This window comes from Liolophura sinensis, chromosome 10 (genome assembly GCF_032854445.1).
Source record: "Liolophura sinensis isolate JHLJ2023 chromosome 10, CUHK_Ljap_v2, whole genome shotgun sequence".
NCBI classification, from domain to species: domain Eukaryota; kingdom Metazoa; phylum Mollusca; class Polyplacophora; order Chitonida; family Chitonidae; genus Liolophura; species Liolophura sinensis.
In genome coordinates, this window is record NC_088304.1 from 36,084,144 (window position 1) to 36,103,451 (window position 19,308).

Genomic DNA, 19,308 nt, shown 5'->3' on the forward strand with positions numbered 1-19,308 from the left:
TACATAACTTGCTGAGAAATACCAGACATAAAGTTTGAACCTTGATCAGACTGTATGGATTTGGGTAAACCAAACAGAGTCAAAAAACTTTGTTAAAGCTTTGACAACAGACTTGGTGTTTTTATTCCTTAAAGGAACAGCCTCGGGAAATCTGGTTGCCGTACACATAATAGTTAACACATACTGATTCACAGACTTCGTCTTAGGTACAGGGCCTACACAATCAATCAATATTCTGCTGAATGGTTATTGAAAAGCTGGTACAGGTTCTAATGGTGCCTTATGAATAGTCTGATCAGGCTTACCTACTACTTGGCATGTATGACATGATTTACAAAACAGGGTTACATCTCCCTTTAATCCTGACCAAAAGAAGTGGTCCAGTATCCTGTAGTAGGTTTTGTTAACAGCCAAGTGACCAGCAAATGGCATTTCATGTGCCATACGTAAAATATCAGTTCGGTATGCCTTAGGTACAACCATCTGATGTTTAACAGCCCAGTCATCATCAACAGATACATCAGGTGGTCTCCATTTACGCATAAGTACATCAGACTTGACATAATAACACACAGGTTCAGATGAAATAACACAATCATCGAGAGCTCTGTCAAACAGACATGAAATTTCTGGGTCTTTATGCTGTTCAGTTACAAGCTGATGTTTAGAAACATGTGATATGTCGCTAGGTGTACAATGGTCTGAATCATCATTATCAATGCAGTTGCCATTGGGTAAACATTTGTGTAAGAAATGTATCTTGTAAGTCCGTTACTGTGTTTTTGTCGTTATCAGAAAGTTTGTTTGACATAGACCTCGTTACAGCATAAGAGGGATCCAAATCTGGAATTTCTTTCTCAGCAGGATCAACAGTTTGATTTAAACAAGGTTTATCAGTCACAATAGGATTAACCATTACTTTGTCACCAGCAAGATCATTACCAAGTAGTAGATGAATTCCTTTAAAAGGCAAAGTAGGCCTAATGCTGACAGTAACAGGACCCGAAATAATATCTGATGACAAGTAAGTTTGTGAAGAGGCACAGATTCAAATTCAGCAGAGCTTACACCTCTAATTAATACATTTGATCCAGAATATGACTCATCAGAAAATGGCAAAACATCTTGTAATAATAAAGACTGAGAAGCCCCAGTATCCCTTCATACCCTGATCTTTGTATCACAAGACATGTCACTTTTAAATGAGACTTTACGGTCACAAATAAATGGCTCAAAAACTTTCATAACATTATCCTGTGAATTCTGTGTACAATCTACTGGTGGAGTCTTAACATAATCAAATGCATCAACATTGTTCAATATATCAGACTTTTTAGCAGTAACACACAAACCAGTAGGCTTGGAGCCACCCTCCTGTACTTGCCTTCTCTTCAAAGCATAACAATTTGACATGACATGGCCTGGATTCCTACAATAATTACATGTAACCCTGCTAAACTGTCTATCAGTAAATGTATGGTCAGACCTTCGTTGAGTAGCGTTCGAATAAACAGGGCTTCTTTGCTCACCTGATTTGTCAAAATTTTGAGTCTGCTTCGGTGGGCCTGAATCTGAGTTAAATAAACTGCTGGAAAAGTGCTGAGGCTTTCTAAATGTAGACGGCTTTTTCGGAAATGAGACCTTATGTGTAACCGTGTAAGTATCGGCCATAGTGGCTGTTGCTTCTAATGTATCAGCCTCTTTGTCTTCAATAAAGTTCTGACATCATCATTAATACACCTTTTAAAGTCTTCAATCAGAATGATCTGTTTTAACTTTTCATAATCTTTATCTACATTTTTAGCAGAACACCACCGACCAAATAATTGTTCCTTCTCCCTAGCAAATTCAATGTAAGTCTGATCTCTTTTCTCAAAATTTCTAAATTTCTGCCGATAGGCCTCTGGCACAAGCTCATATCTTTTTAAGATAACATCTTTCACAAAATCATAATCTGCAGCCTGTTCTATTGATAACTGTGTATATATCCATAGCTTTGCCAGTTCACGCACTCTGTAAAAAGGGTAGTCCAAAACTTTTCAGGCCACTCTAAATTTTGAGCAATCTTCTCAAACTGTAGAAAATATTTATCTACATCAGTCTCACGAAATTGTAGCAGCAATCTTATGTTTCTAGCGACGTCAAATTTTGGAGGCATATCAGAAAAACTTAAGCCAGACCTATCGCCTTCTAGCTTCCTAGCTTCAATTTCGCTCTGAAGTCTCAATTTCTCCAATTCGAACACTCTTTCATTTTCTCTTTCTCTAAACAACTTTTCATTTTCCCTTTCTTTAAACAATCTTTCTTTTTCTTTTTCGTTTTCCTTAAACAATCTTTCTTTTTCATTTTCTTTTCTTTCAGTTCTAACTCCTTCAGTCTTATTACAGTGGAATTATCGCCCTCAGGCCTGTACACATCTAATGCACTTTCATCAAACTCCTGTAATTCTACCAAACATTTAGCAATACTAAACTGCATATCTTTCTTGCGTAAGGATCTTTTGATATTAAGATTCAGGTACTTGCTTAAAGCATACAAATCATTTTTATTTAACAAATCAAATTGTCCTGATCTGGCGCTTCCATAAACTTTTCGGGCTTAAAATCAGACATGATGAATAAAATCTGCTGGCAATATTTACTACAAAGTCAAAGACTAGAAAAATGACACAACTTACACAAAATCCTTTCAACTCCAAAAATTCAATTCCCGGAGAAGCCCCCAATTTGTTACGACCCAAACTGTCTGCTTTGGGTGCGAGACGTCCCGGGTTCAATTCCCGGACGAGCCCATATTTTTTTAAAAATTGTATTTGATGCATTCTTTCCATAAAGTCTTAATCTGCTACCTTACTCACCCTTGGTCAACGTTTGCGAACGTCTGCTTCATATTGAGTGCGTCAAGTGGCAACCATATCTTCGTGCCCATCAAACCTATTTCCTCTTTATACACTTTCGTCTATTATTCCAGTGACGCATTTCGAAGTGTTGTTTCTGTTTTGCCAAAATTTCCATCTTGTAGAAATTCGCATTACACCTGTTTACTTCGACTCTACTGACGGCATGCAAATGCAATACAAGTCTCTTGTCAGTTTTATCAAGTTACGGACAACCGTGTCACAGGTTTCATGAAGGGTAAAAACAAAGTTATTCTCGATCAAGAAGCTAGGCCGACCAGTGAGTAGTCTAGGTGACCTGCAATAAACCGTCTTTATTGGTGAATAATACGAGCTTGCGAAATTCTCTAGCCTGTTCCTTTCTTTGTGACTTTGTGGAAAAAATCGCCATATACCACGCAATGGATTTTGCCCTCATTGCTGCTCCTTGGGACCCCATCCGGAATTGATTTCTCCAGGGGTATGATTTTCCTTCATGTCAAAAACAAAGAAGTGCTTCGGGCAGGAAAATGTCTAGCTTTGCTTTACAATAGTTGTAATTACCAGTGCTTTCAAAATTGTGTTTTCTAATCGAAAGATCTTTGTTTTATGTATAAGGAAAATACGTGGATATGCCTGCATGAGGTTTGTTGGATTATTTTCGTATATACAACTTTGACGCGATTGTGGAGTCCAATGATGAATCCAGGTTACACTTTGTCATCTTCTCAAAAATGTCGCCATGCATTACGAGATGGACTTTGCTCTGATTCTTCTACTGCACCTGGGTATCTCACCCTAAAATACTTTGTCTAGCGGCATGATTTGCTTGATGGCAAAAGAAGGACAAGTGTTTAGGAAAAGAATTTGTATAAATTTGTTTTATTGTGGGTGATTGATACATGTGCATTTATGGTAGATAGGCGGGTTTCGCACGGCGGGGTACTGGTTGTTGACCAGCTGTTGCTCTTTTCTCGGTTTACATGCTGACACACATGGATTTTGCATTGAAATTTTCTGTGAGTGGCAGAAATGGCTCGTTGGTCTAGAGGTATGATTCTCGCTTTGGGTGCGAGAGGTCCCGGGTTCAATTCCCGGACGAGCCCCATATTTTTTCAAAAATTATATTTGGGGCATTCTTTCCATGCAGTCTTAAATTGATTCCTTACTCACCCTTGGTCAACGTTTGCGAATGTCTGCTCCATATTGAGTGCGTCAAGTGGCAACCATACCTTCGTGGCCATCAAACCTATTTCCTCTTTATACACTTTCGCCTATTATTCCAGTAATGCCTTTCCAAGTGCTGTTTCTGTTTTGCCAAAATTTCCATCTTGTAGAAATTCGCATTACGCCTGTTTACTTCGATTCTACTGACGGCATGCAAATGCGATACAAGTCTCTAGTCAGTTTTATCAAGTTACAGACAACCGTGTCATAGGGTTACATAAAGGGTACAGACAAAGTTATTATCGGTCAAGAAGCTAGGCCGACCTGTTTGTAGTCTAGGTGACCTGCAATAAACCGTCTTTATTGGTGAATATTAGGAGCTTGCAAAATTCTCTAGCTTGTTCCCTCTTTTGTGACTTTGTAAAAACATTCGCCATATACTACGCATTGGATTTTGCCCTCATTCTTTTGCTGCTCCTTGGGACCCCATCCCGAATTGATTTGTAGGGCGGTATGATTTTCCTTCATGTCAAAACCAAACAAGTGCTTTGGGGGGGGGGGAGAAATTGTCTGACTTTGCTTTACCATGTTTGTAATTACCAGTGCTTTCAAAATTGTGTTTTCTTGTGGAAAGACCAGTGTCTTAAGTATAAGGGAAATACGTGGATATGTCTGCATAAAGACTGTTGGATTATTTTCGTATATACAACTTTGACGCGATTGTGGAGTCCTGTGATGTATCCATGTTACTTTGGATCAGTAAGGGTTTCCCTCTTTGTGAACCTCTCAAAAATTTCGCCATGCATTTAAGAGATGGACTTTGCTCTGATTCTTCTACTGCACCTAGGGATCTCACCCTGAAATACTTTGTCTAGCGGCATGATTTGCTTGATGTAAAAGGAGGACAAGTGTTTAGGATAAGAATTTGTCTAAAATTGCTGCATTCTGGGTGATTGATACATGTGCATTTATGGTAGATAGGCGGGTTTTGCACGGCGGGGTACTGGTTGTTGACCAGCTGTTGCTCTTTTCTCAGTTTACATGCTGACACACATGGATTTTCCATTGAAATTTTCTGTGAGTGGCAGAAAAGGCTCGTTGGTCCAGAGGTATGATTCTCGTCTTAATTTGATTCCTTACTCACTCTTGGTCAACTTTTGCGAACGTCTGCTTCATATTGAGTGCGTCAAGTGGCAACCATATCTTCGTGGCCATCAAACCTATTTCCTCTTTATACACTTTCGTCTATTATTCCAGTGACGGCATGCAAATGCAATACAAGTCTCTAGTTAGTTTTATCAAGTTACGGATAACCGTGCCATAGGTTTCATGAAGGGTAAAGACAAAGTTATTCTCGGTCAAGAAGCTAGGCCGACCTGTTTGTAGTCTAGGTGACCTGCAATAAACCGTCTTTATTGATAAATAATAGGAGCTTGCGAAATTCTCTAGCCTGTTCCTTTCTTTGTGACTTTGTGGAAAAAATTGCCATATACCACGCAATGGATTTTGCCCTCATTTGTTTGCTACTCCTTGGGACCCCATCCCGAATTGATTTCTCCAGGGATATGATTTTCCTTCATGTCAAAAACAAACAAGTGCTTGGGGCAGGAAAATGTCTAGCTTTGCTTTACTATGGTTGTAATTACCAGTGCTTTCAAAATTGTGTTTTCTAATCGGAAAACGTTTGTTTTATGTATAAGGAAAATACGTTGATATGCCTGCATGAGGTTTGTTGGATTTTTTTTGTTATATACAACTTTGACGCGATTGTGGAGTCCAATGATGAATCCAGGTTACACTTTGTGATCTTCTCAAAAATGTTGCCATGCATAACGAGACGGACTTTGCCCTGATTCTTCTACTGCACCTGGGGATCTCACCATGAAATGCTTTGTCTAGCGGCATGATTTGCTTGATGTCAAAGAAGGACAAGTGTTTTGGACAAGAATTTGTCTAAATTTGCTTCATTCTGGGCGATTGATACATGTGCATTTATGGTAGATAGGCGGGTTTTGCACTGCGGGGTACTGGTTGTTGACCAGCTGTTGCTCTTTTCTCGGTTTACATGCTGACACACATGTATTTTGCTTTTACATTTTGTGTGATTGGCATGAATGGCTCGTTGGTCTAGAGGTATGATTCTCGCTTTGGGTGCGAGAGGTCCCGGGTTCAATTCCCGGACGAGCCCATATTTTTTCAAAAATTGTATTTGGGGCATTCTTTCCAGCAAGTCTTTATCTGCTACCTTACTCACCCTTGGTCAACTTTTGCAAACATCTGTTCCATATTGAGTGTGTCAAGTGACAACCATACCTTCGTGCCCATCAAACCTATTTCCTCTTTATACACTTTCGACTATTATTCCAGTAACGCCTTTCGAAGTGTTGTTTCTGTTTCGCCAAAATTTCCATCTTGTAGAAATTCGCATTACGCCTGTTTACTTCGATTGTACTGACGGCATGCAAATGCAATGCAAGTCTCTAGTCAGTTTTATCAAGTTACAGACAACCGTGTCATAGGGTTACATAAAGGGTAAAGACAAAGTTTTTCTCGGTCAAGAAGCTAGGCCGACCTGTGAGTAGTCTAGGTGACCTGCAATAAACCATCTTCATTGGTGAATAATACTATCTTGCGAAATTCTCTAGCATGTTCCCTCTTTTGTGACTTTGTAAAAACATTCGCCATATACTACGCATTGGATTTTGCCCTCATTCTTTTGCTGCTCATTGCGACCCCATCCCGAATTGATTTGTAGGGCGGTATGATTTTCCTTGATGTCAAAAACAAGCAAGTGCTTTGGGGGAGGAAAATGTCAAACATTGCTTTATTATGTTTGTAATTACCAGTGCTTTCAAAATTGTGTTTTCTTGTGGAAAGACCAGTGTTTTATTTATAAGGGAAATACGTGGATATACCTGTATGCAGAGTGTTGGATTATTTTCGTATATACAACTTTGACGCGATTGTGGAGTCCTATGATGTATCCATGTTACTTTGGATGAGTAAGGGTTTCCCTCTTTGTGAACCTCTCAAAAATTTCGCCATGCATTCAAGAGATGGATTTTGCTCTGATTCTTCTACTGCACCTGGGGATCTCACCCTGAAATACTTTGTCCAGCGGCATAATTTGCTTGATGTCAAAGAAGGACAAGTGTTTTGGACAAGAATTTGTCTAAAATTGCTATATTCTGGGTGATTGATACATGTGCATTTATGGTAGATAGGCGGGTTTTGCACGGCGGGGTACTGGTTGTTGACCAGCTGTTGCTCTTTTCTCAGTTTACATGCTGACACACATGGATTTTGCATTGAAATTTTCCGTGAGTGGCAGAAATGGCTCGTTGGTCTAGAGGTATGATTCTCGCTTTGGGTGCGAGAGGTCCCGGGTTCAATTCCCGGACGAGCCCATATTTTTTCAAAAATTGTATTTGGGGCATTCTTTCTATGGAGTCTTAATTTGAATCCTTACTCACCCTTAGTTAGCTTTCCAAACATCTGCTTCATATCTTCGTGCGTCAAGTGGCAACCATATCTTCGTGCCCATCAAACCTATTTCCTCTTTATACACTTTCGTCTATTATTCCAGTGACGACTTTCCAAGTGCTGTTTCTGTTTTGCCAAAATCTCCATCTTGTAGAAATTCGCATTACGCCTGTTTACTTCGATTGTACTGACGGCATGCAAATGCAATACAAGTCTCTTGTCAGTTTTATCAAGTTACAGACAACCGTGTCATAGGTTACATGAAGGGTAAAGACAAAGTTATTCTCGGTCAAGAAGCTAGGCCGACCTGTTTGTAATTTAGGTGACCTGCAATAAACCGTCTTTATTGGTGAATAATAGGAGCTTGCGAAATTCTCTAGCCTGTTCCCTCTTTTGTGACTTTGTAAAAACATTCGCCATATACTACGCATTGGATTTTGCCCTCATTCTTTTGCTGCTCCTTGGGACCCCATCCCGAATTGATTTGTAGGGCGGTATGATTTTCCTTCATGTCAAAACCAAACAAGTGCTTTGGGCAGGAAAATGTCAAACATTGCTATTTTATGTTTGTAATTACCAGTGCTTTCAAAATTGTGTTTTCTTGTGGAAAGACCAGTGTTTCATGTATAAGGGAAATACGTGGATATACCTGTATGCAGACTGTTGGATTATTTTCGTATATACAACTTTGACGCGATTGTGGAGTCCTATGATGTATCCATGTTACTTTGGATGAGTAAGGGTTTCCCTTTTTGTGAACCTCTCAAAAATTTCGCCATGCATTCAAGAGATGGATTTTGCTCTGATTCTTCTACTGCACCTGGGGATCTCACCCTGAAATACTTTGTCTAGCGGCATGATTTGCTTGATGGCAAAGAAGGACAAGTGTTTTGGACAAGAATTTGTCTAAAATTGCTATATTCTGGGTGATTGATACATGTGCATTTATGGTAGATAGGCGGGTTTTGCACGGCGGGGTACTGGTTGTTGACCAGCTGTTGCTCTTTTCTCAGTTTACATGCTGACACACATGGATTTTTGCATTGAAATTTTCTGTGAGTGGCAGAAATGGCTCGTTGGTCTAGAGGTATGATTCTCGCTTTGGGTGCGAGAGGTCCCGGGTTCAATTCCCGGACGAGCCCCATATTTTTTCACAAATTGTATTAGGGGCATTCTTTCCATGGAGTTTTAATTTGAATCCTTACTCACCCTTAGTTAGCTTTCCAAACATCTGCTTCATATCTTCGTGCGTCAAGTGGCAACCATATCTTCGTGCCCATCAAACCTATTTCCTCTTTATACACTTTCGTCTATTATTCCAGTGACGACTTTCCAAGTGCTGTTTCTGTTTTGCCAAAATCTCCATCTTGTAGAAATTCGCATTACGCCTGTTTACTTCGATTGTACTGACGGCATGCAAATGCAATACAAGTCTCTTGTCAGTTTTATCAAGTTACAGACAACCGTGTCATAGGTTACATGAAGGGTAAAGACAAAGTTATTCTCGGTCAAGAAGCTAGGCCGACCTGTTTGTAATCTAGGTGACCTGCAATAAACCGTCTTCATTGGTGAATAATACGAGCTTGCGAAATTCTCTAGCTTGTTCCCTCTTTTGTGACTTTGTAAAAACATTCGCCATATACTACGCATTGGATTTTGCCCTCATTCTTTTGCTGCTCCTTGGGACCCCATCCCGAACTGATTTGTAGGGCGGTATGATTTTCCTTCATGTCAAAACCAAACAAGTGCTTTGGGGGAGGAAATTGTCTGACTTTGCTTTACTATGTTTGTTATTACCAGTGCTTTCAAAATTGTGTTTTCTTGTGGAAAGACCAGTGTTTCATTTATAAGGGAAATACGTTGATATGTCTGCATGAAGACTGTTGGATTATTTTCGTATATACAACTCTGACGCGATTGTGAAGTCCTATGATGTATCCATGTTACTTTGGATGAGTAAGGGTTTCCCTCTTTGTGAACCTCTCAAAAATTTCGCCATGCATTTAAGAGATGGATTTTGCTCTGATTCTTCTACTGCACCTGGGGATCTCACCCTGAAATACTTTGTCCAGCGGCATGATTTGCTTGATGTCAAAGAAGGACAAGTGTTTTGGACAAGAATTTGTCTAAAATTGCTATATTCTGGGTGATTGATACATGTGCATTTATGGTAGATAGGCGGGTTTTGCACGGCGGGGTACTGGTTGTTGACCAGCTGTTGCTCTTTTCTCGGTTTACATGCTGACACACATGGATTTTGCATTGAAATTTTCTGTGAGTGGCAGAAATGGCTCGTTGGTCTAGAGGTATGATTCTCGCTTTGGGTGCGAGAGGTCCCGGGTTCAATTCCCGGACGAGCCCATATTTTTTCAAAAATTGTATTTGGGGCATTTTTTCCATGGAGTCTTAATCTGCTACCTTGGGGAGAGTGTGCTAGACGCCGAAGTGAACGGACGTGTCGGTTATTCTCTGCTGTTTACACACTGGTGCAACAACAACGCTTGTTTTTGAGACTGATTTTTTGGTGAACTGGGAGCCCACAGAGCTTGAGTTTGGCCAGTGGTTACTGTTTGGTGAAGGGCGTGTGCCCCGTTTGATCAGGTATGTCCAAGCCCGTGTCGTTTTCGCCTGTAAACAGGCCAAGCAGAACTTTGTCTGTGTCAATCTCTACACGAAGCAGCCCGGCATTTTCTACGGCTATCCAGAGGGACTTTATTCCTTTTCTGTCAAGTGTGTTAAATATCAAGACAGAGCTAATAAGTTTTCAGAAGAATTATTTAAAGAAACACTTCTATCTGCGCGTGGCTACAGTGGCTGGGCATAATGCCCTAGTGAGTAAATCCAACGTTGTTATAAATGTAACGACGTGGTCCATTATGCCCGCGTCGTCAGTTTACCTGAAACTGACGGCCCACTGGGCACCGGATGAAATGTCAGATGACACTATCAAGGCAGCTTTGAAACCCTATGGTGAATTCCTGGGTGTGACGAAACCCAGATTTTCAGACCCGGAGCTCTCACATGTTCGGACAGGTATTTGGATTTACAGATTTAGGTGTCACAAAGTTCGTTATGTACCAAATTTTATTAATTTCGGTGGTGACATTGTTATGTTTACCTACCCCGGGCAAACCTCTGAAAGTCGGAAGTGTGGCCAAAAATCACACAAGGCGGCAGAGTGTAGGGCACTGTGGTGTTCTAACTGCGACGGATTCTCCCCCCATGAGAATCCTCATACAGAGAAGGACTGCACAAATCCATGCCGAATGTGTGACTCAGGGCTTCATACGGTCAGTGACTGTTGTGCGAGAGCAATGTCGTACGCGGCGCGAGTTAAGGGAAACCTACCGACTATGCGCCAGTACAATAAGGAAGACGCCGTAAAACAAGATAACATTGATATTGACGTCAGCGACGATGAAGACCCATTCAACGCACCTGCCATGGAACTGGTTCAAGACAGCGAGGAGAACGAAGACGAAATCGACGGGAATGGTGACGACAGCGCCGATGAAGACGTCAGCGACGACAGCGAGTCTGATAAGGAGATGGACGTCCGGGAGAATACTAAGAACACCGAAGAAGTGGATGTTGGTGATAATGAAACGTCATCAGCTATCCCGAGGGTGAAGAATGTGGTGGTGGCTGACGTGCACGCTCCCGACGTGCGTTCACCAGTCCCAGTCGAGGAAAAGCGAGCTAAGTTGGACAATGGCAGTACAGCCGAAGAGGCAGCGTCATCTATCTCGCCCATTTCCCATCCTACTGATTATGATGGTGTCCCCCTCCATCTCAGGAGGGGGACACCATGCTTCTGGAATACAGGAAAAGAAAATCGCTTGCTTCTCGTGCGAGGCAGCGAATGAAAAGAGACAAATGAGTTGTAACGTAATTAGGGCTCTCTTATTTGACCACAATGGGTATGTACGCTCTACCTTTACTTATTTGTATAACGAGCTTAAATAATATTCGTTTTGGGACTTTAAACATTAATGGTTTACGGGATCCGTCCAAACAAGAACATGTCAAGCAATTTGTTTTCGATAAAGGAATTGATGTACTATTCTTACTATTCTAAACTATAATGACACTAAATATTTGCAAATACCGGGCGATGCAAGGTGGGCGTATGGGTCAAATCGAAGTTGTGGGGTGGGAATAATTATTAGGTATACGGTAGACTGCTTTATACGGAAAATACAGAGGTGCCCTAACGGTCGCTACATAAGCCTTAGGGTTGAGCTCAACAACACTGCTTTAAACCTTGTTTGTGTATATGCCCCTAATAATCCAAAGGAAAGAAAAGAGTTTATTTCTAATCTAGATAATGTGATGCAGGGCAGTGAGTTGGTTATTATGGGTGGGGATTTTAATTGTGTTGAGAGCATTGAATTAGATAGAGCTGGCTGTGCCACTAATGGAAGGAATGATGGAGTGGACGGAATTAATAATTTGAAAAGAGATTTTGGTATTTGTGATATTTTTAGGAAACTGCATCCGAATAAGAATTGTTACACGTGGTCTAGGCGCCAGTGTGCCAGTAGATTGGATAGATTTTATATCCCTAACGCTGTGTTTAAGTATGTAACCCAGTGTGATGCTGTACATGTGTCTTTTTCTGATCATTCGTGTTTGTTTTTTGATGTCTCTTTTGAAGATGTCATTTCATGGGGGCCGTTCTACTGGAAGTGTAATACGTCTGTGTTAAATGACACGGAGCTTGTTGATGATATTAAATCCGTCTTCCATGATATTTTCTCTGTCTGTACAACTGGTCATGCAGATCTAATAGACAGATGGGAGACATTTAAAAGGGAATGTAAAGACAGAATTCGGAGTTACTGTAAGGAGAAATCTATGAACAAAAAATGTGAATTGTTGGAACAAGAATTAAATGCGTTGAAATCTAGTCCAATCATTAACTGTGAGCGTACTGACAATGTGAAAAAGACTCTAAATGCCCTTTATAAGTCGAATCATGCGGGAGCGGTTATCCGTGCTAAAGCTGTTAATTTTGATCAGGGAGAAAAACCAACCAAATATTTTACTAGACGAGAAGTTGGTAGGGGCAGAAAGAAGATGATCAAAAGTATTACTTGTCATAGTGATTCTTCAATATCCCATGAATCTCAGGAAGGTATTGCTAAGTGTATAAGGTCGTATTGTTATGTATGACTATTTAACGTCTTCATGTACTGTTAGTCTGCGGACCTTTGTGAAAGCATAACAGGCCCTGTTATATATGTACAGCGCGGACCTGGCCGAAAGCACCTTGTTCAAGGCTCTGTTTATTTAACTGGCTGTTCATTGGCTGTTAAACTCTGTGTTTAAAAATAGTTGAATCCACCTGGCACGTATATAAGCCGTGTTTTCTGTGCAGAGGGGAGGTATTTTTGCTGCATCCACTGGGAGCCAGGAGAGTGTGAGACGCTCTCGTATCGAGTCCATTATTTTGATATGAGCTGGTGATGCCAGTTTCATTTGGAGGACAGTTTTTTATGCCGGCACCGTTTGTGTACCACAGTAGTACTGATGTCTGATTTATGTGAATTTCTGCGGAAGTCACGTTTATTGGTGTTCGGATCTTTATTATGATTATACAGTGTGGACTGTGTAATTTGTTTAACACGCTGACCTCACCTGACCGACATGGTCGTCAAGGACTCTGAACTGAAGTTTTCAGTTTTGCAAAGGACGTTCGTTCTGCCACAAGGTGACATTACTCTACGTCTCTTAACGGCTCGTTTGTGAGCTTCTGCGGGAGCTGTGACTGATCTGAAGTGGATTATACCTCCATGCCTGTATTTACCCTGTGTTGTGCTCTGCGGGTGTGACGTCATTCAAAGGCTTGACTGTTCCAGTTCTGTGTAACCTGTGTACTGTGTTCGTGTTTGCTAACCTGGCGAAGTACCTGTCTAGGACAATTTGTGACTTGTGTGAATTGTGTGTTTATCCCATGGTCTTTACGTTGTATTTCCTGGAATACATTCCTTGGGATGCAAAGGTGAACTGGAAACTTGTAAAGACCGGTAATACTGATGTGTATGTTTTTTTTATGTTGTTGTTGTTGAACTGTCTGTAAACTGTACGTCTCATTTTATATATAAAGCATTGTTTACATTGTAATATTGAGTCACTGAGTCTGTTTTCTGTTGCTGTTTTCAATACCGTAACAGTATTATATGAAATTGTATACTGAACAAGATACTGACTCCTCCATTCAAGATGAGTTCTTGTCATCGCTTCCGATGTTAAATGACGATTGTAAAACTGCCTGCGAAGGCCTTTTGACTGAACAGGAGTTGTTTTTTGCAGTGAAAAATATGTCTAAAAACCGTTCGCCGGGATGCGACGGTTTGCCAGCAGAGTTTTATGTACAATTTTGGCCCCTTTTTTCGGGTGTGTTTACGGATGTAGTTAATTACTGTTTTAACTTGGGTAGATTAAGTAATTCACAGCGTTCTGGGTTAATCACATTATTATGTAAGGACCCCGACAATGCCGAAAGCATAAAAAACTGGAGTGCAATTAGCCTACTAAATGTAGATTAGAAGATTGTTTCTAAAGCTTTGTGCAATCGGTTAAAAAATGTGATCGATACAATTGTACTTCAGAATCAGACATGTGGAATACCAGGCCGAAGTATTTTTGACAACCTTCACTTATTACGAAATACATATGATTATGTTGAACAAAAAGATTTAAAAGGATGCTTTCTTAACTTAGACCAGGAGAAAGCCTTTGACAGAGTAGACTGGTCATTTTTGTTCAAATGTTTAGAGAAATTTAACTTCGGACCCGACTTTTGTAAGTGGGTGCAATTATTATATACTGACATTACAAGTAGTGTTATTGTGAACGGGCACATAACAGAAGAATTTAAACTGAGTCGAGGTGTCCGACAGGGTTGTTCTTTGTCACCATTATTGTATGTTTTGTCCTTAGAGCCCTTTATAGCCGCCATTAGAAACAATGACGAAATTAATGGTGTACGGTTACCCGGCACAAATAAGGAAACAAGAGTGTCGGCATTTGCAGATGATACGACTGCAATTTTATCTGAAGAGAGTTCTGTTCCGCATGTAATTAAACTAGCAGAAAGTTATGGAAAAGCCTCAGGAGCAAAACTCAACTTGTTGAAAAGCACGGTTCTTCCCATTGGTAACTGGGACGAAACTAACGTGCACAGTGGTGGGCTTAACATCACTACAAATTCAAAGATTTGTGGGGTATTTTTTGGACCAGATCAAACAGAACTCAATTCTGAGCGTGTTTTAAGTAAGGTAAAGAAACATGTATCAGCATGGAATGGAAGATATTTGACCCTACGGGGGAGGTCTGTCTTAATTAATACAGTTGCTTTAGCTGTCTTATGGTTTTCTGCACAGTGTACTCTGTTGCCACCTAAATGTGTCAATCAATGTTCCCAAACTGTGTTCAGATTTTTGTGGGATAACAAGCCCGAAAGTCTGAAGAGAGTTGTCGTACATAATATAATAGGGAATGGAGGTCTAAACGTACATAATATAGAATGTAAAATAAAAGCACTTGTTACTCGGCATGTTTTAAAATTTATTCATGGAACAACAGCGGAATGGAAATACTTTGCCATCTATTGGTTGGGTTTACCCCTAAGGCATGTTTGTCGTGAATTCTGTCGTTCCAATGTCCCACATTCTGAAAACATTCCACCTTTTTATAGACTGGCCATGAGCGCCTGGAGAGAATTTACCACAGGTGTACAGCAACCTGTAACATTGTGTTCAAGCAGGTATATTTATGAATATTTTGTAACAAAAATAGTACATTGTCCAAGAGCAATGGTGTCTATGCCGCATTTGGACTGGGTTAGAATATGGAAAACTGTTTTTCATCAATTCTTAAATCACAATTTGGTCAACTTCAGTTACAAGTTGGTTCATGACATTTTGCCCGTTAAGGAAAAACTTCTTAGGAGAAATGTAGCCACCGATGACTGGTGTGTTTTTTGCTCCCTGTCTGAAACTCGGCAACATCTGTTTGTACAATGTAAAATAGTTCAGGATGTGTTTAATGACTTTAACCGGATATTTGTTTTGTTTGCGAACTACTTACCAAATATAGACTCGGAAACGTTAATTTACAAGGTATTCAATTCCACCTTTAACCAGGAAGTTAGAGCGGTGATGGTGTATGTCATATGTGTTCTTCAGTTTAGTATTTGATGTGCACGCAACGGCATAATATTTCAGGAAAAAAACAGGGATTCTGTTGCTATTGTTAAGGCCGCCAAAGGAATAATTAAAACCCGTATTCATGTTGACATTTTTCGACTAGACAGGCCATCTTTCGAGAAAATCTGGTGTATAAACAAAGTCTTCTGTACATTACGGAATGATAAATTAGTGTAATTATTGAAATGAGCAGCTAATGTGCAATTGTTCTATTCACAAAGCAGTCATCTTTTCTGTGATATTTTATTTTACTAAAGACTGCCTTGTGATTTCGAAAGTTTGTGATAGCCGGGTATTGTGAAATCTTGTGTATTTGATGACAATCTGGAAATAAATTCAACAATTTTCAAAAAAAAAATCTGCTACCTTACTCACCCTTGGTCAACTTTTGCGAACGTCTGCTCCATATTGAGTGCGTCAAGTGACAACCATACCTTCGTCCCCATCAAACCTATTTCCTCTTTATACACTTTCGCCTATTATTCCAGTAACGTCTTTCGAAGTGTTGTTTCTCTTTTGCCAAAATTTCCATCTTGTAGAAATTCGCATTACGCCTGTTTACTTCGATTGTACTGACGGCATGGAAATGCAATACAAGTCTCTTGTCAGTTTTATCAAGTTACAGACAACCGTGTCATAGGTTACATGAAGGGTAAAGACAAAGTTTTTCTCGGTCAAGAAGCTACGCCGACCAGTGAGTAGTCTAGGTGACCTGCAATAAAACTTCTTTATTGGTAAAAAATACGAGCTTGCGAAATTCTCTAGCCTGTTCCCTCTTTTGTGACTTTGTAAAAACATTCGCCATATACTACGCATTGGAATTTGCCCTCATTCTTTTGCTGCTCCTTGGGACCCCATCCCGAATTGATTTGTAGGGCGGTATGATTTTCCTTCATGTCAAAACCAAACAAGTGCTTTGGGGGAGGAAATTGTCTGACTTTGCTTTACTATGTTTGTAATTACCAGTGCTTTCAAAATTGTGTTTTCTTGTGGAAAGACCAATGTTTTATTTATAAGGGAAATACGTTGATATGCCTGTATGTAGACTGTTGGATTTTTTTCGTATATACAACTTTGACGCGATTGTGGAGTCCTATGATGTATCCATGTTACTTTGGATGAGTAAGGGATTCCCTCTTTGTGAACCTCTCAAAAATTTCGCCATGCATTTAAGAGATGGATTTTGCTCTGATTCTTCTACTGCACCTGGGTATCTCACCCTGAAATACTTTGTCTAGCGGCATGATTTGCTTGATGTCAAAGAAGGACAAGTGTTTTGGACAAGAATTTGTCGAAAATTGCTTCATTCTGGGTGATTGATACATGTGTATTTATGGTAGATAGGCGGGTTTTGCACGGCGGGGTACTGGTTGTTGACCAGCTGTTGCTCTTTTCTCAGTTTACATGCTGACACACATGGATTTTGCATTGAAATTTTCTGTGAGAGGCAGAAATGGCTCGTTGGTCTAGAGGTATGATTCTCGCTTTGGGTGCGAGAGGTCCCGGGTTCAATTCCCGGACGAGCCCATATTTTTTCAAAAATTGTATTTGGGGCATTCTTTCCAGCAAGTCTTAATCTGCTACCTTACTCACCCTTGGTCAACTTTTGCGAACGTCTGCTCCATATTGAGTGTGTCAAGTGACAACCATACCTTCGTGCCCATCAAACCTATTTCCTCTTTATACACTTTCGTCTATTATTCCAGTAACGCCTTTTGAAGTGTTGTTTCTGTTTCGCCAAAATTTCCATCTTGTAGAAATTCGCATTACGCCTGTTTATTTCGATTCTACTGACGGCATGCAAATGCAATACAAGTCTCTAGTCAGTTTTATCAAGTTACGGATAACCGTGTCATACGGTTACATAAAGGGTAAAGACAAAGTTTTTCTCGGTCAAGAAGCTACGCCGACCAGTGAGTAGTCTAGGTGACCTGCAATAAAACGTCTTTATTGGTGAATAATACGAGCTTGCGAAATTCTCTAGCCTGTTCCCTCTTTTGTGACTTTGTAAAAACATTCGCCATATACTACGCATTGGAATTTGCCCTCATTCTTTTGCTGCTCCTTGAGACCCCATCCCGAATTGATTTCCCCAGGGATATGATTTTCCTTCATGTCAAAAACAAGCAAGTGCTTTGGGCAGGAAAATGTCTAACATTGCTTTACTATGCTTGTAATTACCAGTGCTTTCAAAATTGTGTTTTATAAACGAAAGACTTGTGTTTTATGTATAAGGGAAATAGGTGGATATGCCTGCATGAAGATTGTTGGATTTTTTTCGTATATACAACTTTGACGCGATTGTGGAGTCCAATGATGAAACCAGGTTTCACTTTGTGATCTTCTCAAAAATTTCGCCATGCATTTAAGAGATGGATTTTGCTCTGATTCTTCTACTGCACCTGGGGATCTCACCCTGAAATACTTTGTCTAGCGGCATGATTTGCTTGATGTCAAAGAAGGACAAGTGTTTTGGACAAGAATTTGTCTAAAATTGCTATATTCTGGTTGATTGATACATGTGCATTTATGGTAGATAGGCGATTTTTGCACGGCGGGGTACTGGTTGTTGACCAGCTGTTGCTCTTTTCTCGGTTTACATGCTGACACACATGGATTTTGCATTGAAATTTTCTGTGAGTGGCAGAAATGGCTCGTTGGTCTAGAGGTATGATTCTCGCTTTGGGTGCGAGAGGTCCCGGGTTCAATTCCCGGACGAGCCCCATATTTTTTCAAAAATTGTATTTGGGGCATTCTTTCCATGGAGTCTTAATCTGAATCCTTACTCACCCTTAGTTAGCTTTCCAAACATCTGCTTCATATCTTCGTGCGTCAAGTGGCAACCATATCTTCGTGCCCATCAAACCTATTTCCTCTTTATACACTTTCGTCTATTATTCCAGTGACGCCTTTCCAAGTGCTGTTTCTGTTTTGCCAAAATCTCCATCTTGTAGAAATTCGCATTACGCCTGTTTACTTCGATTGTACTGACGGCATGGAAATGCAATACAAGTCTCTTGTCAGTTTTATCAAGTTACAGACAACCGTGTCATAGGTTACATGAAGGGTAAAGACAAAGTTATTATCGGTCAAGAAGCTAGGCCGATCTGTGTGCAGTCTAGGTGGCCTGCAATAAACCGTCTTTATTGGTGAATAATAGGAGCTTGCGAAATTCTCTAGCCTGTTCCCTCTTTTGTGACTTTGTAAAAACATTCGCCATATACTACGCATTGGATTTTGCCCTCATTCTTTTGCTGCTCCTTGGGACCCCATCCCGAATTGATTTGTAGGTGGTATGATTTTCCTTCATGTCAAAACCAAACAAGTGCTTTGGGGGAGGAAATTGTCTGACTTTGCTTTACTATGTTTGTAATTACCAGTGCTTTCAAAATTGTGTTTTCTTGTGGAAAGACCAGTGTTTTATTTATAAGGGAAATACGTGGATATGCCTGTATGCAGACTGTTGGATTATTTTCGTATATACAACTTTGACGCGATTGTGGAGTCCTATGATGTATCCATGTTACTTTGGATGAGTAAGGGTTTCCCTCTTTGTGAACCTCTCAAAAA

General features: G+C 40.3%; 7 non-coding genes across 7 annotated transcripts; all 7 read left to right on the forward strand.

Annotated features, from left to right (window-relative positions):
• Window positions 1-3,909: 3,909 nt before the first annotated feature.
• Trnap-ugg (transfer RNA proline (anticodon UGG)) lies at window positions 3,910-3,981 on the forward strand. Its single transcript has one exon. It is a non-coding gene; the product is annotated as a tRNA-Pro (tRNA).
• Window positions 3,982-6,158: 2,177 nt separating this feature from the next.
• Window positions 6,159-6,230, forward strand: Trnap-ugg (transfer RNA proline (anticodon UGG)). Its single transcript has one exon. It is a non-coding gene; the product is annotated as a tRNA-Pro (tRNA).
• A 1,147-nt stretch (window positions 6,231-7,377) lies between these two features.
• Trnap-ugg (transfer RNA proline (anticodon UGG)) lies at window positions 7,378-7,449 on the forward strand. The gene has a single exon. It is a non-coding gene; the product is annotated as a tRNA-Pro (tRNA).
• A 1,146-nt stretch (window positions 7,450-8,595) lies between these two features.
• On the forward strand, window positions 8,596-8,667 carry Trnap-ugg (transfer RNA proline (anticodon UGG)). Its single transcript has one exon. It is a non-coding gene; the product is annotated as a tRNA-Pro (tRNA).
• Window positions 8,668-9,814: 1,147 nt separating this feature from the next.
• Trnap-ugg (transfer RNA proline (anticodon UGG)) lies at window positions 9,815-9,886 on the forward strand. The gene has a single exon. It is a non-coding gene; the product is annotated as a tRNA-Pro (tRNA).
• Window positions 9,887-17,193: 7,307 nt separating this feature from the next.
• On the forward strand, window positions 17,194-17,265 carry Trnap-ugg (transfer RNA proline (anticodon UGG)). Its single transcript has one exon. It is a non-coding gene; the product is annotated as a tRNA-Pro (tRNA).
• A 1,124-nt stretch (window positions 17,266-18,389) lies between these two features.
• On the forward strand, window positions 18,390-18,461 carry Trnap-ugg (transfer RNA proline (anticodon UGG)). The gene has a single exon. It is a non-coding gene; the product is annotated as a tRNA-Pro (tRNA).
• The last annotated feature ends 847 nt before the right edge of the window (window positions 18,462-19,308 follow it).